The sequence below is a fragment of the Rattus rattus genome, chromosome 14 (genome assembly GCF_011064425.1).
Source record: "Rattus rattus isolate New Zealand chromosome 14, Rrattus_CSIRO_v1, whole genome shotgun sequence".
Taxonomy (NCBI): Eukaryota; Metazoa; Chordata; class Mammalia; order Rodentia; family Muridae; genus Rattus; species Rattus rattus.
The window spans coordinates 80,559,831-80,583,990 of record NC_046167.1 but is presented as its reverse complement, the minus strand read 5'-3'; the positions used below and the strand labels follow the sequence as shown (position 1 = coordinate 80,583,990).

The 24,160-nt window shown below is 49.2% G+C and overlaps 1 protein-coding gene across 2 annotated transcripts in view; it reads right to left on the bottom strand.

Moving 5' to 3' along the window:
• Spock1 (SPARC (osteonectin), cwcv and kazal like domains proteoglycan 1) overlaps positions 1-24,160 on the bottom strand; it is a 473,240-nt gene that overhangs the window by 97,232 nt on the left and 351,848 nt on the right. The window lies entirely within an intron of this gene.

The window sequence follows — 24,160 nt, the reverse complement described above, 5'->3', positions numbered from 1 at the left end:
CAACAGTGGGCCTCCCGGAGCTTCAGGAAACTCCAGTTAGCATTCTAAGCTCCAACCCCACACAGCCGCGTGTGCTCCGCCCCACAGTTACCTGGCAACAGTCTGGTATGCTCAGGCCCATAGTTACCTAGCAACAGCCAGGTAGACTCCGCCCCACAGTTACCTGGCAATACCCAGGTATGCCTTACACTATAAAAGGGGTGCGTGCGTACGTGCGTGGGTGAGTGCGTGCGTGCGTGCATGTGTCTCTGTGTCTGTGTCTGTGTCTGTGTCTGTGTCTGTGTCTGTGTCTGTGTGTGTCTTTCTCTCTCTCTCTCTCTCTCTCTCTCTCTCTCTCTCTCTCTCTCTCTCTCTCTCTCTCTCTCTCGTTCCTCTTTTGCTCCTGCCTTCTTGCCCCTCTCTCTCTATCTGCTCATGGCAGGCCTCTACATCTCTTCCCTCCCCTCCCTCCCTCCCCCTCCCCTCCCTCGTTCTCTGGCTTTCTTTGCCCTGCTACCCTCTCAACTACTCTCCCCATGCCCTGAATAAACTCCAACCAAGGTGGGGAGGGAGGGATGTCTCAGCATGGGCCCGTAGAGGCACCCCCTTCTCCCACACATCCACAGAACATATCCCTCCCTCACACCTTTCTCTTTTTATAAACACATCAACTCCAACCTGCAAGACTTTATCAAGTCACAGCCCACACTCACACAGCCCACAGTGGCTACACACTCTGGGATTTGCTTTGCAAGCTAATGCCTGTTGATGTGTTTATAAAAAGATAAACGGGGCGGGGGATATGTTCTATGGAGGTGTGGTGAGGTATGGGGAAAGGAGGTGCCTCTGGAGGCCCATGTTGAGGCATCCCTTCCCCGAGGGACCAGCTACACGAAGTTATAGTATAGAATAGAGTTTATTCAGGCATGGGGAGGGAGAGGAGGAGAGGGAGGGGAGGGGGAGGGGGAGGGGGAGGGGAGGAAAGAAGAGGAGTAGAGAGAGGCCGGCCATGAGCAGGTGAAGAGAGAGGGACAAGGGAATGGGGAAAGAGTGGGAGCAGGAAGGCAAGAGCAAGAGAGAAGAGAGAGAGTAAACAGGCAAGCAGCCCCCTTTATGGTGTCGGGCATACCTTGCTGTTGCTAGGTAACTGTGGGGCGGAGCATACCTGACTGTTGCCAGGTAACTGTGGGGCGGAGCATATCTGGCTGTTGCCAGGTAACTGTAGGTGGAGCTTAGACAGAATGCTAACACGTGCAGTATCAGCACCGTGGGGATTCCAAGCTGCTTTCTTGGAGCTTAAAGAGTGGTGGCGCCACTACCAGCAATTGGGCAAGCATAAAACTGGCTAATATTTCCAGAGGCCTCTTGCGCCTCTGCCTGGTGACTCAGGGAGCAGCTACCTCCTGCCCCTTTGTCTGGTGTCTCGGGCTTTCCTCTAAAGTCTGAGTGGAAGTTGTCATAACCCCGCAGCTCTTGCGTTTGGCATGGCTGTAGAATTAGCACCATGTGATCTCAAGGTCTGCTGCTTTGCTGCCTCAGGAACAATGAGGCAGCCATGATTGGGCCATTGTGAACCGTGGCTGGGCAGGCAGGGAGCAAAGCAGATTCCTGAGGCGGAGACACATAGGGAGGCTGGAAGGATGTCCTTGGCCTGTTCCCTGGGACCTTCATGCAGACCCAGACCTGAGCTAGTAGATTTCTAAGACAGTTTTGAGGCTTTTCCTCTATTGTTCTGATTAAAAACAGCTGGCTTTGCTTTTTCACGTGTGTGCGTGTGCCCGCGCGCGTGCATGTGTCTTTCTGTGTTCCTCTCCGATCTGGCTGTGAACCGACCAAATCTTACATTCTTTTCGACTGCAAATCCCACTGTCAGGGTTTTACCGCTGCTCCGAATCCTCCCGTATCCGTTAAAACCATTCAAGACTTCCTCCAACATCCTCCTTAGAAGATTCTTCTGCAAGACACCCGAGGTCATGGACTTGGTAAATTCCACTTCCCATAAACCCCTAGGCCTAGGGCCCGAATGCCGTTCACCCGCGCTCTTTGCCATGTGTAATGAGGATAGCCTTTGCTCCGATTTCCAGAAGTGCGTCGTCCTCTCTCTCCATCTCAGACTCATTAGCATTCTGGTCACAGGTACTCAGCTTGCCAGTGAGACATTTTAGCTCCTTCCTAGTCTCTTCGGAGCCCCAGAAGAATTACCCACAATGCTCTATGTGCGGCCTTCCAGGCATTTTCTAGTTACCTCCTCCAAACTCTGCCCTTACCCAAATCCAGTTCTGACAAATACGGGGGCAGGGAGGGTGTGGTATCAGCAGCTGCCTCCCTCTTGCAGTGGGAATTTTGGTATCATGTAGCTAAGTGAGTGGCCCCGCAAGGACTAGTTCTCTGTGTGGCCAGTACCAATCCCTTCTGGAGATGTGAAGATGGAGTCATTACCATTCAATTGCATTTAGAAGCCGTCCCCTCTCAGAGCCGCCAGCATGAGAACTTTGGGGGATACCTCATGTAGAGGTACGGTCATGATGTTGGGGGTGGGGTGGGGAAATACCAGAATCTTCAATGACAATGATCAGTATAGATAGGAGCTGAGGATAGCCCCTTTGAAATGTAAGTTTCTACACACACTCTGTGAAGCCTTGGGTTGAAAGGCTTTGTGGTTCTAAAACGGCTTCACGTTTTGACTTTGGAAGGAATAAATCTCCGATGCCCGTTTTCAATATGGCGGTCTTCGAGTCAAGGGAATTCCTAGAGGTGCTGGGCTCCTCCCTCCCCTCCCTGACGTCTAGCACCTATTTTGTTTCAGGACTTGTAGAATCAGAAAGGGACTACTGCCTGAAGTAAGGGGGCAGCCTCAACCCCTAAATTATTTTCCTGGGTAAAGCTTTGTGTTCTAGCCTGTAGAAGAGGACAGAAATTTCTACCATTGGGGGTTTCTCGTCCCCAGTCAGTGCTCACTGGTGGATAGTGGGATGGATCTCACACTAGGAGCCTGGGTGGTTTTTCTTCCTGACGTGGTCGTGATCTCACAAAGATGCAGAACCACCCGGAGATGGATCTGTCACTTTAACAACACAAACGAAAGCAAGACTTTCTCTAACCAAACACACAGATCCCGCTCCAGACAGGCTGCCACTTTCAGGTTCTTTTCCAGTGGTTGAGCTTGCCTCCGGAGCAGACAGACCCTGGGCTGCGAGAAGGCAGTTTCAAGTTCATCGTTTTGTCAGCATAATCGTCGCACAGTTTCTAAACTTCTTGCAGAGACGCAATTAGCCAGCAGACACCTCTCTGAGGCCCAGAGCATCTTGCTTTAATATGTCTGTGTGAGGAAGAACAGCTCCCTGGGCTGTGCCTGTGGCCATCTCCGGCCTCTCTTCCTCTGTGGATCACACTGTGTCTTGCACGCAAGTACGGACTGCTCAGGGGCACCTGACCTTCTATTGTAGCGATGCTCAGTATCCTGCCAAACAGAAGCAGAGGGGAAGCCTCTCATCCAGCTCAGGAACTGAGTCTGAGCCCTTACCCCAGGCACTCAGTAGAGCTTGGCAGCAGATAGCAGAAGCCAGTCAAGTCCAGTTGCTGTGTAGAGTTTCATCTTGAAAGCATGAGACACCTCTCAAATGCTCCACGGTCCTCAGGCTGAGGGAGGAAAGGGGCCGCGGCATACAGTGAATAGGCAGATTTCTTTTAAAGGAAAATGTCTTTGTTCCCTCGGGCTTTTAAGCAAAGAGCTTTGACAAGATGCAAGGCAAGTCTCCTGAGACTGCCAGGCACCTGTGCTCGTGGCACACTCTTTCTTTCTTATCCTACTCTCTGGCTCTGTTTCAGATTCCAGTCTGACTCCCTCCCTTGCCCACATCTCTACATACTAATCCGGCCGCGGAACTGAGCCAGGAGCAGGAAACAAAGGTAGAAGGCACACAGTGCAACTGGGACCTCGGGTCCTCTGGGTGTCCTGTGCTCAATGGTCAAGAGTCAGGCAGGGGTAAGGGACTCGGAGACGCTGGCCAAATAAGGCAACGTGAGCTACGCAGATTCAAATGATGCGCTACTCAGCTTTCACGAGACGCCAGTTTGCAAGTCACTTCTTCATCTCCCTAAAGACTAACTCTCCTCTCCCCTACGCCCTATCCCATCCCATCCCATTCTTCCACAAACACCCAATGAGCTCTGTGAGCTGTGAGGCGCTATGGTAGGTGCTGGAGATAGAAAGGCTCCTGCTAATCAGAGCTAAGCTGGGTTGCAGGTATGAGGAGGGATGGGCGTGGTCCCCAGGCTTGCTCTTCTGCTGTGCTTCTGCGTGATCGCTGCTTACCGGAAGCCCTTTCTTCATGCAGCTCTTCAAGGAGCCTCCCCTAACTGCCCAGGTGAGACCGCGTTCTCTCCTACAAGTTCCTTTCGAATGAGAAAGGAGGGCAAGGGGGCTGGGAGGGTCTGAGGGGAGCTGGTTATGCCGTAAGAGCTCAGGAGAGACAAACTTCCCGCTTAAGACGAGGATGGGAAGAGTCGATGCACCGTGATGCATGCGTGCGTGCGTGCGTGTATGCATGTGTAGCCCTCCTGTATGCATGTGTGAAGGAATGTATGCATAGTAGCTGGACCAGAGTCATGGAAAGGAAGACATGGTAAGATCCAAGACAGGGGTCAGAACTTAGGGAGCAGATAAGGACACTGTTCTCCAGTTTCCTGTGAAAAGTAGCCTGCAGTCAAATGTTGGACATAGAGACCAGTAAGGATGTCACATGGTGGCTTAGGCATGAGAAGATGGCGGTTCACGCCACTAATGGGACAGAGGCAATGATGACAAGGTTGGCTAGGGTTGGCTACAGGGGGCAAAGGGAAAACAAAGAGTCAAGATGACTCCAGGGTGCTTGACCTGAGTCACAGTGTCACGGCACAGGGCATGGAGTCATCAGCGAACTTGTGAAGACACCAGGGTCAAGGAGATTCAAGAACTCGCTTTGGCCCCATTAAGCACGAGATCCCCATCAATATCTAAGTGAATGACTCTAATAGACCATCTGGGGCCACTCCAAACAAGCCCAGGGATGCTCTGGTTCCCTGAGGTTAAACCAGGAAAGGCAACCCTTTACCACCTGCAACAGGTTACAGAAGGCCAAACTGTTCAGTTACATCTCCATTCCAGATCCGTACCCTTCGCTCATGCTTAGGCAAAGGCGAACCTCTCCATGAATGTTAAGGACCTTGCCCACAGATACGCAGATAGAGTCCTGCAACCTGGGGTGGTTGTGAGGATGGAGTTCGCTGATGGACAGCCCCAGGCACAGGGTGAACTGGGACCGTGGCTAACTCTCTGCTTCCCTTGGGTGACAGGCCCTGATGGTGGGAGTGGACTGCAGTGGGATGCCGTTCTCCACTCCCGCCATTATTACCTGTGAGTTGATGCAAACCCCATGGGGGGAGGGTGAGCCCAAGAGAATCCAAAGCAACACAGCAACACTGTTTTGAGTGACTGAAGTGGCAAGCCAAGAAAAATGACAGCTACGGCGATAAAAATGTGGGCTACAAGACGTGCAATCAAGGAAGGCTGTGAGCTGTGAAAAACCAGGCAACCCCGGGAACCTTTATTCCCGCCCACAGCTGAACTACTTGGTATCAACAAAGCAGAGGAACCTGGGTGGGCGGGCGGTGGGCAGGCGGGAGCGAGGGCAGCCTTCATTGCCAGGCGGTGGAGTCATTCAGGGACTAGAGTCTGGGTTACTGTCAGACAGCACTGAGGATACCTGACAGAAGTCCTCTGCCTCTGTGAGAGGGTAATGGGGCTGGGATACCTGGGGACCTCCCTGAGGGGTCCTGCAGCCCACTCATCTTCAAGCTCTGTCTGTCTGCAGTGACCTCTGAGGTTGCTGGGTAAAACACTGCCTTTGTTTCCTGTTTGCACACTCTTCCCTTTCTAGGCAGCTGTAATAAGACGATGACCGGGGCCCAAGACCAAAATAAAAACAAAACACATTTCCGTGACAACCGCTTCCGAGTCAGGTATGTGGGAGTGACTGCAAGAGTTACTTCTTCAGAGTTGGAGACCTCTGTTTTCCCCTCCCCACATCTCCACAACCTGCTCAGAACTGGGAGGTCCAACCTCACATGGTAGGGAAGGGAAACCAGGAGGTGTTGACTAGACAAAGGGTTAGCAAGAGCCCTTACCACTCAGAAACAATCTGTAGGTGACCCCGGAAAAAAACACTGGGGCAGCAAAACTGAACCTAAGAACTGCCAAGCTGGCCCGTATTGTCACATGTGTCCCCTTGCCTAGACGAGTCTGCAGCAAGATTCCTTGTAAGATATGTGTCACACTCTCTCTCTCTCTCTCTCTCTCTCTCTCTCTCTCTCTCTCTCTCTCTCTCTCTCTCTCTGACAGAATCCTCACAGATGACTCCGAATTGAGATTGTTTTGCTACCGGCTTCCGGAGTCAGGGTGATGCACTACCACAATCTGACCCTTCCTTCCGTCTCAGACTAAGGGACTACAGAGGCGTTGCCAAGTCTCTTCTTTCCACCCTCTCTCTTGGTTGTCTTTTTGACTTCTCTCTTCCTCTGCACTATCTGAAGAAAGGGTTCGAGGACAATAGTCATCCCACAGGACTGGTGTCCTAACTGTGTCACAGTGAAGTAAGGCAACGACACGGGGAAGACATGGTGTAGCTCGGTTCCTGGTACACATGGGCCACGTCTACTTGGTCAACCGGGGGATCTGAGGTGGAAGGGTCAACGGGGGGGGATCTGAGGTGGAAGGGTCAATGGGGGATCTGAGGTGGAAGGGTCAATGGGGGGATCTGAGGTGGAAGGGTCAGTGGGGGGTATCTGAGGTGGAAGGGTCAACGGGGGACCTGAGGTGGAAGGGTCAACGGGGGGATCTGAGGTGGAAGGGTCAATGGGGATCTGAAGTGGAAGGGTCAATGGGGGGGATCTGAGGTGGAAGGGTCAGGGGGGGATCTGAGGTGGAAGGGTCAATGGGAGGATCTGAGGTGGAAGGGTCAGTGGGGGGGGGATCTGAGGTGGAAGGGTCAATGGGAGAATCTGAGGTGGAAGGGTCAACGGGGGGACCTGAGGTGGAAGGGTCAATGGGGGATCTGAGGTGGAAGGGTCAATGGGGGATCTGAGGTGGAAGGGTCAATGGGGGATCTGAGGTGGAAGGGTCAATGGGGGGATCTGAGGTGGAAGGGTCAATGGGGGGGATCTGAGGTGGAAGGGTCAATGGGAGAATCTGAGGTGGAAGGGTCAACGGGGGGACCTGAGGTGGAAGGGTCAACGGGGGGGATCTGAGGTGGAAGGGTCAATGGGGGATCTGAAGTGGAAGGGTCAGTTGGGGGATCTGAGGTGGAAGGGTCAATGGGGGGATCTGAGGTGGAAGGGTCTATGGGGGGGATCTGAGGTGGAAGGGTCAACGGGGGATCTGAGGTGGAAGGGTCAACGGGGGATCTGAGGTGGAAGGGTCGATCAAGTGTGGTAAGGGTGGCTCTGGAGCAGACCCTGGTCTGGGATCCTGTGGGCAGAGTTGTCTTTGTTCAGCTCCTGGGGACTCCAGAAGAGTCTTCCCCTGAGTGGCTTCCCCCCTGTACATCCTGCAGACATGGATCCAGCACGGGATTGGCTAAGACAGCAAGAAAACAGGCTGCTACCATAGGGGGTCAAAGATGCCAACAAAGCCCAGAGAACTCACTCATTTGCAAGCTCTGTAAAGTGTGGCCAGGGGGAACTGAACAAGCACCTGAGTGAACAGCAGGCTGGGGTGAGGGGATGGGGTGCTAAGTCACAGACAGACAGACAGACAGACAGGCAGGCAGGCAGGCAGGCAGGCAGACAGACAGGCACTCGCACGGGCAGAACTGGCTGGCTGGGGCTTTATCCACTCCCTGCCATATCCTAGGCAATGCAGTTCTAAACTCAGGCCCAGCTTGGCTTCACACAGGAACTCCCATACCTGACCGTGCTTGCAACACATTAACGGGATGAACTGCAATGAGCCTGAGCATCATTACAGAGAAAAGCTCGGGCATCTACCATGTTGGAGTTAGGAGTCAGGGCGTGGAATTATCAATGAGTAAAGCATTCTTGCCCCAGCTTAGGACTGCTGCAGAGGTTGTCTTCAACGAGAGGTCCCTGCTGCCTTTAACACCGCCGCTCCCTCCACTATTCAGAGTATGGCACGACTTCATGTGTGTGGGCATTGGAGGCAGAAGAAACTACGGAGAACGAAGGGAAACCTGAGCCTCTCGGGAGACTGGAGAGGAGTTAGAGAAGGGGAAATAGAATGGACATAGGCACAGGGGTGGATGGATAGAGGGAACCTGGTGGGGGAAGGGGACAGGGAGGGGTTGGGGGAGGGGAGGGAGCAGGAGGGATCAAGTTGGAGGGGACAGAGAAAAAGAGTACTGGGAGAGAGAACTGGAATCAGTTGGGGGTGCGGGTACTGGGGGTGTCTCTGGGACGAGCTACAAACCTAGAACAAAGAAAACTCTCAGGAACCTATGACAGGGACTCTTACATAAGACTCCCAGCAATGGGGATATGGAGCCTGAACCAGTCATCTCCTGTAACCGGGCAAGATTTCCAATGGGGAGACTGGGACAACAACCCAGCCGCAAAACCCTTGACCTACAATTTGTCCTACCTATAAGATTTCTGGGGGTAAAAATGGAGCAGAAATTAAGGAATGGCCAATTAACACCTCAACCGACTTGAGACCCATGCCATGAGAGAGAGTGCCCACCCCGGACACTATTAATTGTATTCTGCTCTTCTTGCAGACTGGGCCCTAGCAGAGCTGTCTTCTGAGAGGCTTCACCCAGCAACTGATGGAAACAGATACAGAGACCCACAGCCAAACATTAGGCAGAGCTTGGGAAATACTACTGAAGAGGGAAGAAGGGATTGAAGGAAACCACAAGAAAATTTACAGAATCAACTAACCTGGCCCCATAGGGATCCACAGAAACTAAACCACTAAACAGAGATCATGCATGAGACTGACCTAGGCCCTCTACACATACATAACAGCTGGGCAGCTTGGTCTTCATGTGAGACCCCTAACTGCAGGAGCTAGGGCCGTCTTTGACTCTGTTGACTGCCTCCGGATCTCTTTCTCCTAACCGGGCTGCCTTGTGTAGCCTCAGTAGGAGAAGATGTGCCTAGCCTTGGTGCAACTTGACAAGCTAAGGTGGGTTGACACCCATGGGAGGCCTCCACTTCCCTGAGGAGAAGGGGAGGAGCAGGGGAGGAGGAGAAGAGGAGAGGAAGGGGCTGGGAGGAGAAGAGGAGAGGAAGGGACTGGGAGGAGAAGAGGGAGAGGAAGCTGTGATTGAGATATAAATTAAATTAATTGGCTAATTAATAAAAACCACTATAGGCATATCTATGGGAGGGTAAAAGGTTCTGAGAACTTGGTCTGTATTAACTTAGCTTCTCACAGTGACCCTTTAACCTCGTTTGCAGAGAAGGAAACTGAAACACAGAGAGGTGGAGCTCTGGACAAGTTCTGCCCCATGACAGATGCGCCAACTTTCTCCTGTCTGTCTGCCTGTCTATCTGTCTGTTTTATACCTAAATCACTATATGTTTCCATATCTGCCTTTTGCAGATATAGAGTGCAGCCTGAGGATAGAACCAGTAACCAGCAGGGGCCTAACACACAGTAAGTGTGACTGTGACTCTGGAGAGCCACCTCAGAACAGCGCAAGGTGAGCTCCAGGCAAGTTCTTGGCCCTTCCCAGGGGTGAGGACTTGGAGGCCTAAATGCATGGCTCTGGAACCCCTACAGAGTCAGGAGACAAAGCAGTCACTGTCAGGCACATGATCCCCCAAGGGCCAGCTGCCTTGCTCCTCTGTCACCTTCAGCATGAATGGCTGTGTCACACTAATCAGGAAGGCTACCCTCATCAGCCACTGGTTCTCCTCTCAAGACCCTTACCCAGCCAGAACTTCACCTAGGAGAGCTTTCTCTGAAAAGGCCACCTGGTGTATAGGTCCCCAGGAGACTTCCTCTACAACATCTGCCACTCCTTCCTGGCTCTTGTAAATGATGTTCAGTTACCAAGACCTCTCCCTCCAGAAGATGGAAATAAATGCCATCCTCACCACATGGAAAGCAGACATCGCACCCAGGAAGATGGGAAAACCCAAGACGTGCTTCGAGAGCAGTTTCTCCATGAAACAGGCTCTGATGGAAACTCACACATTTTCTATCTTTCAGTGTTGGGTGGAGGGAGGAAAAAACACCACATTTCCATCCTTCCATTACCAGACTAGGCAGAAGAACAACGAAGTCTTTCTAGCGGATACGGAATGTCAGCAACTGAACTGAGAACTGAGAAACATGGAGGCTACTGCAAGGATAGGCCACTCCCTGGTCACACCCAACAGGAGTGAACTGAATTACTTAAGCGGCTGTATCGATGTATAATCAAAATACAAAAATCTACATACTGTAAGTCTACACTTCAGAGAGCTTTGGCAAGTATAAATATGTGCATGCACGTGGAGAATCATGACCACAATCCAAATATTTATCATCCCGCCACGCTTCAGGCTTTCCTCACACCCTTAGAAAACTCTCCTCCTCATTAGCTCTCTTCCCCACGACAGCCAGCCATTGATTTACCCTGCCGGGAAAGATTTAGCTTATGTTTTATGAAGTTTTTATTAAGGTAGTCAATATATCCTATTCTGCGCCTGGTTTTTCGTTGCGTGATTGGTTTAATACTCGGGTACGTTGTTAGTGTATCGATAACGGGTGACTTTTTGTTTCTGGCTATTTTTTTTTTAATTCTACGGCACCCTGGTTTGAATGTCTCTCTGAGAAGTTCAGATGCCAGAACTGTCATTTTTCAATGTAGGGGTAGCGGTAAGTCAGGTCTCGTGTTAGGCCAGCTTTCTGTCACTGTGACAAATTCCCAAGACATTCAGAGGAGGAGAGAAGGGTCATCCAGGTACGTGTTTTCAAGGGGTCCAGCCCCCGACTGGCTGGATTCGTTGCTTTAGAACCACAGAGAAGGATGACATCGAAGGTGCACACTCAGTTTCTCAGTTTGGGGTGACCAGAAAGCCCAGAGATAGATGAGGGAGACTTCATGCTGCTGTGACATAACTACTGTCCCCACCTCTGAAGGGCTCCATGGCCTGTGGACAGCACTGCAGTTGAGGACCAGGCCTTCAGCACTGCCGGCTGGAAGCCATCCCATCCAGACCAGCGGGGGGAACTCTGATTCTGAGGATAATCCTTCAAGGACTGATATAAGACTTTCTCAAGCAGATAGCTTAGCTCTGAGAATTTGGGATAAAGGGCTTGGGCACTGGTGCAGGGGTTCAGATGTGCATTTCCTCTGTAGAGATATGTGTCCCATGATGGGATCTTTCGACCCAAGACATCTCGAATTAGCCCAACACTCTTTGATCAGTGTATAACTCCTCGCCTTAAATTGCCTTTTGCATTTCAACGTGTTGAGCATCAACTTTATGGTCTGGATCTGAAAAGTCTGTCGCTCCACTGAGGGGTCTAATTCTTCCCTTTGTTGCCGGGGCCACCTCTCGCCATAGCTTACTTGCTTCTAAAGAATCACCACCTGCCTGTCGGGGCCTGGGGGTGTCCTATGAAACCGTCAGGTGTGGATCTAATACTGCAGAGAGGGTCTGTGTTAGCTCCTTCCAGACCCCTTTTGTGCCTTCCTACTCAGGGCCATTTGAAGTCAATCTATTTCCCGCAGCTTGCCCCGGATAGAAACACGAGCTGCCAGTGCAGGCTGGGATGCCTATGGTGTGTGAAGCACAGAACAGTTTCTCTCTACTGCACGCCTCGGTCCTGTGCATGGTCTTCCGCCCTTTTCTGGGCCATGGTTGCACTCCCGTGTGCCTGTGGTCTCCTTCTTGCAGTGTCACAGATTTGCCTTTATTCTCTTTACAGCTTCTAAGCTGAGACTCTCGAGTGTTCCTGAAGTTCTGACTCACCACCAAGCAGATAAAAACAAACAAACAAACAAACAAGCAAGCAAGGAAGAGATAAAGAGCCTTACACTCAAAACCACCTCAAGCAGATAATACTAGACTTATTGATGAGGCTTTCGGCTCTATCCCACTTAAGACTTATGGAACTGTCTCCAGTCTCCTGACCACCATCTTTCCAGTGCTTCTGGGCTAGTTTGGAATTCCACCTCCCAAGGTAGGGGTCAGCATCCTACCCTGCCCTTCTCTCCTGAACCAGGATTTATCTTGAAGTCTACAAGATCAATCACCCAAAATGATTTGTGCGTTATCGGTAGGACTTTCTATCGGAGGGTTTGGGTACCTCCAGGCTATCGTACACTCGGATACGTTCAGACACAGTCAGCTCCTGCAAGGCCATCGACACACTGCAAGAGGGAGACACACGGCGGTATTGGCACTCAGAAGAAACGGGTAATGTTCTCTGGCACGAGGGGTGCAAGGGGATTTACTGAGGAGACAGCACTTAGGTTGAGCCTTATGGGTGGAATTCCAGGAACACAGCGTCGCCTTTCACTGATAGGAGGCTGAATGTTCCCTCCGTTGTTGGGAATGACGTGCAGAGACCTGGGAAGTTGGCTGGGGTACTGCCGAGTGCCAGCTGCACTTTGAATTCTCAGAGCCATGGGTTCAAACTCTGGCGCAAATGAATACATGTTAAAATATTATCATAAAAAGGTGCATGTGGTCTATCCTACCTTCACCTGCCATTCATATACCATCAGTCAGGGTATGTATTGGTTCTCCCTCAAGTGGGCCCAAATGGCTGCTCTGGCCAGCTCTCAGCAGGAAAGGGTTAACCAGCAGGAGAGATAATGCCCTAATCCCACACATGGACACCCTTGCACATCCTATCTTGATGGATACATGCCATTATCTTCATTCTCTCTACTGGAGAGAGGTTATGGTTAGGGTGAGGTTAAAGGTCAAAAAGCTTTTCAAATGCCCTACATCGTATCTGGGTCTCAGGACCTTGCAGCACCCGGCTTCTCGGCCACTAGTGCATAGCCCATCTTTGGGAGAGGGCTCAGTGCCAAAGCAGTTCCTAGTGGCTTTGGAGAAGAACTTAGGAAAGAAAAATCATTCCTTGGGCTTTGAGAACTTTCCTGATGTGTGGTCTCTGAGCACCTCACTGGCCTGGACTTGAAGTCTAGCATAGCCACCGGATCCTGGAAGGCGTCTTTCCTCATTGTACATGCAGTTAGAGGTTTCTAAGCTTGTGGCAGAAAGCATTCAGGAGCCTCTGAGTTCAGTCATTGGTTCTGAATAAGACAATATGAAAATGCCCGACTTTTTACTGATTTCGGAAAGGGGGAAATGCTTTGGTGGAAGTGAGGGCACCACTGGAGCCATCACCCTCAATGGTCAAGTGTGGCACAGTTGGGTACGTTCTAACCAAAGCCTAATAAAGAGCAAGGAATTCCTTAATCCCCTCATATGGTGTCTAGGTCCTAATCCAAGGCTTCGAAAGGAGCAGAGTTCCTTCAGTACTGACAATGTCTGAGGCTGAGCTGCTCTCTTGGAAAGCACTGAGGAGGAGGCATGGCTTTACTCCTGTGAGCAATATGTCCAAAGGGAAGGTTTTATTTGCTCCCTTTAAAGAAAGCAACAATGTAACGGCTTGATTAAAGGTGTCTGTAGTGACGTAATTGGATTTGTAGCACTGTGCATGCTCGTTCTGCCCTGGAACCTTTCCTTCTTTTAAGCAGTCAGTAGGCAGAGGTCTCATGTGCTTTGCCATTTACCTCGCCCGTCTTCTCATCTCCTGAGTGGGGGGTGAGGGACCAAGCCTCATCATGCTCAGGTAAGGTCTTTATCAATAGCTTACCTGTGCATTCAGCAGAACTGGCAGCAAGACGGCTCCTTTTCCTAATGTGTTTCTAACAAAGGCGTTAACTAATTACATGATGTTTTACCTGGGGACATCTACAAAGAAGAAATAAAAGCTCTATTCTTCATATGTCTGTTAAACATGTTTTTGCATAAAAAACGTAGAAATAAGTGGCACACTAATGACTCAAATTGCTTCCGTCTCTAACTTCTACGAGGAATCTGCATGCCAAAGAGGTCTGGGTAAATCCAGGACTCTTTGCTGTGGATGGAGTATGAACATCTGTGCTTCCTGAAAATGTCACAATAACCATTTGGCCCAGTAGTGTATCCTAGAAAGCCAAAAGACAGTATTATCTTGGCACATCGTAAAAGAAAAGGGACAAAGAAAACTGACGATTCATGCATCCCATGTTCTGAAGAAAGTCTTAAGGATTAGGCCAAGGGCTTCAAAGAATTCTGTATTCAATGAACACTCTACTTTATTTAGGGGTTTCCTTCTTTAATTAGACAACATTCTCAGTATAAAGAATTGTCTTTTTTCTCACATGTCCCTATATGGGTCCTGCTCCCCCTGCTCCTCCTGCTCCCGTTCCTGCTGGGGAGCTGGCTGAATGGCTAAGAATGCTTACTGTGCAAGAAGACCCAAATTAAAGCCAGGCACTGTCTCCTGTGCCTGCCCAACATTAAGGGGTGGAGACAGACAGATCCCAGGAGCTCGCCAGCCAGTCAGTCTAGCTGAACCAGCATGCTTCAGGTTTAGTGACAGACACAGTTTCCAAACTCTGACCCAGAGGGTGATAAAGGAAAATATCAGTCATTTACATCTGGGCCTCTCCTCATCTGGTCTCCTCAAGCATGTAGCATGGAGGCATACACATGGTACATAAACTCACACACACACATATGCACACACACACATACACACACATGCAACTCACATGCATGCATGAACACACACACATGCTTACATATGCACATGCACACTCACACACATACACACATGCACACTCACATGTACACAGACACATGCACACGTGCGTGCACTCACACACACAACACAAGGTTTTAAAGCATTCTTACACTGGCTCAAACTACTGCTACTTAGATGACGGCCTCAAAGAAGTTACCACATCTGAAGCAGAAAGGCTATTTTTGAAATGTACACTGTTAAAATGTGCCCGTCCTCTTTTTCCTTTTATTAAAAGTCTTTTTCTTCATCACAGTGAAGTGGGGCTCGCAAGGCCAAAGCAGGCCACTCACAGAGCCTCATTAGCCCGGACAAGGACTCGAATAAGAGATGCCTTATGATTTAAAATGAGCCAATTAGAGGCCTTCCCTGAGGTCCAAACACAGGCTAGGTAGATTTCCTTCGAGCTGCTAATAGGAAAACAAGGTGACTGAGGCTTTCGAATCCATCTTGTTAGCAAAGAGAAAGAGTCTCTCTGCAGAAGGCAGGACGAGCCAGCAGGCGAAAGGGTGGGAGATACGCCATATTACTCACAGAGCTTCCCCAGCTCCCACCAAGGCCTGGCTGTCCCAGAGGACTCCCAAACCTTATGTATCAATCTACCAGTCTATATCCATATAGCTATATCCAGATATCTAGATAGATAGATATCTAGATAGATAGATATCTAGATAGATAGATAGATAGGTAGGTAGATTATAGATAGATAGGTAGATTATAGATAGATTATAGATAAATGATAGATTATAGACAGATAGGTAATAGATTATAGATATATGTAGATAGATTATAGATAGATATAGGTAGATAGATTATAGATAGGTAGGTAGATTATAGATAGATTATAGATAGATGATAGATTATAGATAGACGTTAGATGATAGGTAGGTACATTATAGACAGATAGATTATAGATAGATGATAGATTATAGATAGATAATAGATGATAGATAGATAGATAGATAGATAGATAGCCTACTTTGAACTGTCCTGGATAAGCCTTCTCTCTCCCTACCAAGTGGTTTTTGATCATCATTTTTATCATGGCAATAGAAAAGTTACACACTCATGAGTAAATACCATTATTGATTCCAAAGTATTAATGGGGGGGGGGACAGCAAAAAGACCAACATGGTTGGGAAGTCTCAAAGTGTATGTGTATGTATATGTGTATGTGTGCGAGCACCTCTGTGTGTGTGCTATGTGTATGAAGAGAGACAGAGACAGACAGAGAGAGAGAGAGAGAGAGAGAGAGAGAGAGAGAGAGAGAGAGAAATGGTTTAATCTAAGTTTGAGGTTCATAGTCCTGTCATTTAAAGTCTGAGGTATTATGATGATAGAGCTGGTGTAATAGAGCTTTTCCGAGGTTTTTATTTGCATAGTAAAAGCTGTGACCCCAGCCAGACTGGGGTTCAAACACTGACTTTGTGACCCCCAGCTGCGCTGATCTTATTGCTGTCTCTCCACCAAGTCAATGAATACTTTGGAGCCAACACTGGTATTTTACTCATGAGTGTGTGTCCTAGCTTGCTACCTATTCCTGTGGCAAAAAATAATGACTAAAAGTCACTTGGGAGGAGAAGGGCTTATCCAGGGCAGGAACACAAGGCAGGAACCGGAGGCAGGAAGAGGAGCAGAGATGAACAGACTTCACTGACTGACTTGATCCCTGTGGCTTTTTCACTTTGATTTTTTGTTTTGTTTTGTTTTAAAATAAAACCCAGGATCAACTACTCAGTGTTAGCACTGCCCACAGTAGGCGGGGCCCTCCCACATCAATCATGATCAAACAAAGGCCCTACAGACTTGCCCAAAGGTCAATCTGATGGAGCCATTTTCTCAGTTAAGGATCCCTGTTTCCAGATGACCTGAGCTTGTGCACAGAGACTGACCAGCTCACTGTGTTTTGAAAATCTTTGAAACAACAAGAAATAAGGCACCACTTGGCACAGAAACTCAATGCACAGCATTTAACAGAGACTTAGCAAGGACCACCTGCCTCCTTAGTACTGCCCATGATGTCATGGTAGCTGCTGCAAGATGAGGCATTCGTCTGTCCTTCAGCTAGCTGTCAAATTTCAGATGGGCGCAGATGGGCTGCCTAATATTAAACCTACACTCCCAGCCTCCTTTGCAGCTCGCTGGGGCTTATGAGGTAATTCTGGCTCACGGGACACGAACAGGTGAGGGAGGTGACTTATGAATGGTTCCCACTTTCCTTCCTGGTTTCAACTGGACTGGCTGGGCATAGCCATGCCTCGCCCATAGGCAAAGCATCACTTCTGTAAGTACTGTGGATGACAGAACACCAAGCTAAATGGATCCTGGGCAGCCCCAGTCTGGAGGCGGCGCCTCTGTTCTATGTTGCTTTTGAGAGAACTGGAAGCCAAACCTGAACGCCCTGACGCCTCTATTTTATGTAAGGCTTTTGTCACAGAGGCTGGAGTTACTATCCCTGTGAATACACAGCTAATTATAAATACTGTTTACACTTACTCCTCAGGGGAAGGCCGTTAAAGGGGGCGGGGATGATAAAACTAGAGCAAAAAGTATTTAAAATAGCTGAAGGTTGCCACAGAAATGAGCTCTCATTACCAAATGACATCTGACTCCCAGAGACTAAGACAGGAAGTTGTAAATGAATATGGCCCGAGGGGGGAAGGCAAACTGGGGCACCTGCCATCTATGGTGGCGGACTGCTCCCGAAATCTTGAACTTCCTGATGTAGGAAGCAGAATCGCTTAGAGCCAGCTAGAAACCACCAAGGAGCTCTTCAGTTACAAAGCCTCTTTGTTGGCCTTTTCTGTGCAACAGAAAGAAAAAAAAAAAAGTCCTGGATCTGACTCCAGAGCCACTTACCAGACCGTTCCTCTCTTATTGAGTCTGTCTGTCTGTCCCTCCTTCCCTCTCTCCCTCCCACCCCTCTCCCTTCTTCCCTCCCTCTCTCCTTCTCTCTCTCTCCTCCTCTTTCCCTTTCTCTCTCTCTCTCCCCCTGCATGGACAGAGCAGGTGACTGTCTCACAATGCTGTCCCCCCAAGGGGACCATGAGCAGCCACCCTTCTGCCTTCACCGTTTTACAGAGCGCCTGGCTCCAGTGTGCAGATGTACGTGTTCTACCTATAGTTTCCAACTCTTTGATTTTCTTCATCAACTACAAAGCTCTCTCTATCTCAGGGGCCGTTTCCAAGTGAAGACCATTCACGTGGTGTGGGTCTGCAGGGAGCAGACCTAGCCCAGATGCCTCTACTCCCAGCCTAAATAATGACAAGCAAAGGGGGATAACGACCCTCTCGTGGCAGGAATGCTCACAGGCCAGACATCCTAGAAGCCGAAGACAGCATCTAAATCTATCTGGAGGAGTCTCACGTACTACACCTCCCAGTCAGCTTCCATCCACTGAATTTCCTGTTCCTGGAAAATCGGCCAAGAACTTCAAACACGACCTTTCCTTGGTAGTGGTTGTTAGAAACTATTAAGATGCCCCAGCAAAGATCTAATCCATGGTGACAATGTGCTGGAAGAAACGCCAGCCCTGTAAAGCAACCGCTCCCCGCCTCTCCCGCCCTCCCGTGCACTTTCAGAACCTAAAGAACCCATTTTCTCTCACAGCAGTTCTTAACTCTGCATCTTTCTTCGGTGTCTAGACGTAAACGACCCATTTGCTAATTGCTTAACAGCTTTTAAGGAAGTAGATGTGGGGAGGAGAGGAGGAGACCAGATGGGTGTTTGCCTGCTTGTTTTCCAATTATCAACAGCCAGGCAGGTGCCAGGGAACGGCGCTAACTTTCCAGAACCCTGTGCCATTGAGAGAGGCCAGTCCCACATCCTGGTTTGGAAAGGAGCCATTGTGGTTCTTAGAGCTTCAGCCAACATGGCCAACAAACTCCCCGGGAAAGATCCGGGCAATGAGACTCCCTCCAGGGCCAGGGCCTGATTGGTCCAGGTATCTGAACTGAAAGAAATATATTCGAATCATGTACCCTTCATAAGAAAGGCTCCTGCATTTTAAGTACCATGTGGGCGGCAGTCCTGGATAGCATGTACCCGAATGGGGAAGAGTCGTGGTCGTCAGGTGCACGGGAAACCATATTGGATATCATTTTCCTGTTTGAAACTCTCTGTGGCAGAACCTTCCCCTAATGAATAAAGATTTCAAGGAGCCAATCACTGAATGAGTGGGCGGGACTTCCAGGTCGGGGCGTGGCAGAGGGGAAGCAGGAGAAAGATAAGGCCTTTTGGACTGAAGAGATGATGGACACAATGTAGGTTGGGGAGAACCCCCGCGGCCCCCCCCCCCCAGTTCAGGTGGTGGATCTGCTGGCATCCGCTTTTATAAATTGGAATAGCTTACAAACTAGGATGCTGGTCGCTGTGCCCAGTGATTCTGTTACCTGTTGATTATAAACTAAGATTGTGTGGTGTTTTCCTTCACATGGTGACTCAGCTGGGTTCCGCCAGCTATGGGAATTTGGGCGCGTGGGGCATGTGTGACAGCTGTATCGTGGGAATTGTCTTTTAAATATTTCATGCTACGAGAAGCAGTCTCAGCCAGGCCCAACCCCTGGCCCTCTCTGAACTCCCAAGACCTAAGCATCACTCTGGATCTGCTACTGTTTCTAAAGGAAACCCAGACTAGCCCCCCTGAATGGAAGATGACCACAAACTTCCCTGATGAATGGAGACAAAATCCAACAGCAGCCTGGACTCTCTGTTCCCGTTCTATCCTTTCAGCCTCCATTGAGCTACACAGAGACAAGCAGAGAAAGCAGAGAGGTTTGCAAATGATCGTGCTCCAAACATAACAGGCACATCCTAACTCTGCTGACCGAGGGATTTGCAAGCTCTGCTAGGATGAAGATGTACCCGTACACCGAGCCTGTAGCTGGGATGACTTTTATGTGTTTCAAATCCATCAGTCACCAAGGCCAGGCTAATCTTCCCTGTTTCCTACACATGTCAAAAAACACTGTGAAGTTCTTGATGCCAGTAGGTCCCTCTGTCACCAGCATACGGTCCCATCCCATACACTGCCACTCTACACGAAGGCAGCCAAATCCTAGACTGTGACTCTTTGATGGGATTCCCCCAAATCTTACAAGCCAAAGTTCCAATTTCTTTGTGGTCTTCAAACGGCTGAATGTGACTGATCGTTTCTATATAGTCAGCAAATGGGCTCACTCACGTCTGGATGCAAGGAAGAGATGTGGTTTTAAGGGCTGCTGTGGAAGAAAATACCCCTACCCCTTCAGAGATTGCACAGGGCAAGGCATGCTGGGAGCATGTCCTTTATGGGCATGGAGTTTCTGTATCAGCCCAACTCTCTGACAGGTGACCCACCACAATGACACTGCCTGAGCCCCTCTGTGTACCTTGCCTTTCTTTTATTCAAGCCCTTCTCCCCTTTTGCTGATCTAGATCCTGTTCCTTTTGATGTATGATTCTTTTCAGCCACAAGATCTTGCTAGGACCATGGCTTTCTCTGACACAACTGCCTATTCCTCTAAACTAATGAGAGTGACCCTACTCAGTGCTCCCAAAGTGCCTTCAATGCCCCTTATCTAAGCAACGATTGTCTTAACCCACTGCTGCTATGACGAAATGCCTGAGGTTGGGTAATGTACGAAGAAAAAGTTTTTGTTGGGCTCAGAGAGTCCCTTGGCAACCACATGCCCCATAATTGTCATGGTAATGGCATCACAGTGAGAACATGTGTAAGTAGCATTATGACGTAGGAGCCCAGGGCCTGGGGTGGGATCCAGTCTCACTCTTTAAAGAGTAGCTCATTCTTGGGAGAACTTTATCCACACGGTTAACATTAATCCCACCCAAGATCGGTGTACTTAATAACTTAATATCCTCCCACGAGGTCTGGCCTCCAAGTACGTAAACTTGTATGTGACTGACCACCTGCTGTAATCAAAGTAGATTGCTTTCCAGTGTGCCTGTTTTCCTTACAAGCTCCACGCAAATGGGGCATTCTCCCCATTTTGGACCTGCACGATGACTCTGCTCTTCAGTGCCCTGTTTAACACCGACCTTTGAGCTTCTGTAATACATTCGTTCTTTGCGGAGGGAAGAATATATCAAAAAAAGAAATTAAGAAAGTGACGTGACACTTTCTCGCCTAGAGGCTAAGTAAGGGTCAGAGCCTGCTTCACACTCTGCAGCGAGTGGCAACGTTGGGTTTGCTTTCCATGTGATGCCATCTGTCATCTGGAGACTGCAAGCTTGTGCACCGATCTTAGGTTCTGGGGAGTCAGACCTCTACGTGGTACCTCTGGGGTTGATGTATTGGGAAATCCTTGCTGTAGAATGCTACTCCTGAGTGTAACCCCCGTCTACTGGTTCTAGAAGCCTCCAACTATCCTGGACAGAGGCAGTAACAAAGCTTGGCCAATGTGTCCCCTGGAAAGCCACCTGCTTCATGGCCAGCCTGAAAAGCTGGCTCCTTTGTTCTGCCTTCATTGACTCTCTACCACCATCAGGCCCATCCTGAAGAGATGGACAATTCAACTGGAAAACAGGGCCCGCTCGCCTACGGTGGTGCCAGGCCTGGGCTGGACTTTGGCTGAAGATTATTTTCATAGGTTTGACTTCATAAAATAAAATCACTTCTGCCTACATGCGCGCCACTATCTCCCCCAGTCTTCTGTTTTCCAGCATTGATGACCTAGAAAGGTCATGGCTCCAGGGGACAGGATGTCAGTGATTGTTATTAGTTAATTCATTCAGTCATGTTAGCTGAGCCTCTGTCAGCATTCTCCAAAGTTTGTCTGTATGACCTGAACGTCTTTTTGAACCCGAGTAAACAAGAGGCCCCTCTAGGGTTAATAAGTAAAAACAACAACAACAAAAAAAGCAAACCTGATCAAATGGATATATGCCCTCTGGGGGAAAGCCCCGCTGAATACCATAATGGTTAACAACTGGCCTCTGCCTCACAGGCCTTAAGCAATCAGTATAAGGCTTAGGACTCAACCATATTTGATTTGTGACATTAACAAGGAGCAAAGGCAGAACAAGGGGACACTTGAACCAGGACCCAACATCACCTCCTCTACAATGCTGTCATTCCCAGAAGTCTGTGCAGCTCTGTGAGCACTTCTTCCCATCAGGGTAGCCACAGGAAGCTTAGCCCAGGCAGGTGGGTGCAGTACAGGGTCTTGGTTAGCAGTGAGTGCATGGGTAAAGAACACACACATCCAGGAGCAGCTTTGAAGAGCTGATTCAGTTTAATTGGTGGGGACAAAGGTCATTTAAACCTTTGGGGATGAGTAGGGACTCAGTTGAGTGTACATCATTGGTCCAAGCCAGAGTTCTAGGGATGCCTCATTTGCATAGGAAGGAGTTTCAGGTGCTGCTGGATATGACCTTATAAGGAGAGAGGAAATTTAACCTGACTACTAGCTATGGCTATGTGACCTCTGGTAAGGTAAGAGTAGGGCCACAGGGCTACATATCAGGACATGAATGTCCAAGGCAGGGGAGAGGGAGAGGTCCTACTCCTTCCAATCTCAGGATGAGATTTCCAGGGTTTGAACAGGCCTCAATCCCACTCTTCTCCAGGCCTGCTCTTCCTGGTCCCACAGCTTCCTGGTCTCAAAACTCTGCTTTTTAATTTTAATGTCATTGAAGTGGATAGACCACATACACCCAGGGAGAAGACCATGAGCATCATAATCTGTCATAAGTCATGTCCCAAGGAACCTTACTGTTGTTTGGATCTGGAATACCTATCAACAGCCTAAATCTCAAAGGCTTGACCCCAGTCCATGGTACTACTGAAGACAGTAGGACCTTCGGAAGGTAGAACTCAGAGGGAAGAGGTTAGATCACTGAGACTATGTCCATGGTGGTGTAAGGCTCAAAGTGAGTCTTAACTACCAGGAGACCCCCCAAATGAGAAATGAGGATGGAGTTCGATGCAAACACAAGAGGTTTATTTTCTGGCGCGTTGGGATCAACCTTCAATCACCCCTTGTGGCAAGTGACTAGAAAGCAACCCCAAATGGCTGTAACAGGCAGTTTTATACTTTTTAGGGGTACAGGTTACACCAGCAAGGTTACAGTTTAAACTTATTGGCTAAGCATATTGACCTTTGACTCTATTGGCTAGCAAGCATATGACACTCATTTGAACTCTATCCAGGGGGTCAGGTGACTATCAGTCAGGATATTCGTTGGTTTTTCAAGACTGTCCCTACTCCTCCAGAGAACTGTGGGTGAAGAATAGAACTTGGCCTAGCCTTGACCCGAGACGGGAAGCTGGTACTTGGCTTAGTCTTGACCTTAGGTGGTGGGTGTAAGGCTGAGGAAAGCCCCTAGTGTCCTTTAGCTGAAGATATTGGGGTCTCATGTCCCTTCAATTCCTTTCCTTTGTATGGCCACCATACGATGAACGGAACTCTTATGTCTCATGGCAAGTACCTCCAGGTTGAACTGTGCCTGCCCAAGCACAAAGCAATGATGCCAAATGATGGAATGAGACCTCTGAGGCCACCAGCCAAGACAAACTATCCACCTCTGAAAGCTGATTATCTCAGGTGCTTTATGATGGCAGCAGAAGATGAACATATCATATACTAACGACAACGTTCGATGAGCTACCTTATGTCTTTTTCTTTTGCTCCAGGAAAATAGTTGCACGAGGCTGGGGGACGTAGACTCATCTCATCAAAACAGCGGTTTTGGGGATGAGGAAGGCCTCTGAGTGCTTGGCTTGACTCAGTTGAGGCCGGTTCTCTTCCGAAAGGGAGGAGTCATTGGGGTGGAATTTTCCCAGTAAAAATCCTGCGTTGTAAGCAAGTTATCCACCTGCACCTGAAAGCAGCCCCTACTTCATACACAGGCCAGACTATAGGAGAGCTTTGATCAGCAAGGCTTCTGACACAGTTCTTGGGCAACTGACAGCCCTTTGGGCCAATGCATTAGACAGGGCACTGTGGCTCTGCAGCTCAGGTCCACCCAGGACTTGCTATGTCAACTCTGCATTTTACCTTGCCCTCTTGGCAACTGTCCACATGCCTGGCATCTGGGTTTCAGCGAAAGAAAATAAAAGCAGGACCTGACTTCGAGAATGGCAAGGGACAAGAATAAATTTTCAGGGATGCTTGTAAACCCACTAACCTATACATGTTTCAGGTATCGGAATCAGACCATTACTAAAATCTGTTTCTAATCAATTCTATCTGAGATCAGGAGGACGAAGGAAGGAGAAACTGAGATGTGCTGGTGGTTTGTGGGCAGGATGCACTAGCCCTGACCACGGACAGAGTAGTTCTAACTCCCAGAGTAGGTCTGCACTTGGAGAGGGGGAGGATTACGACTCTGCCCAAGACAAAAGCCATCTGCTTTAGCTCTACTAGATTGTATTGTCTCAGCTCTTA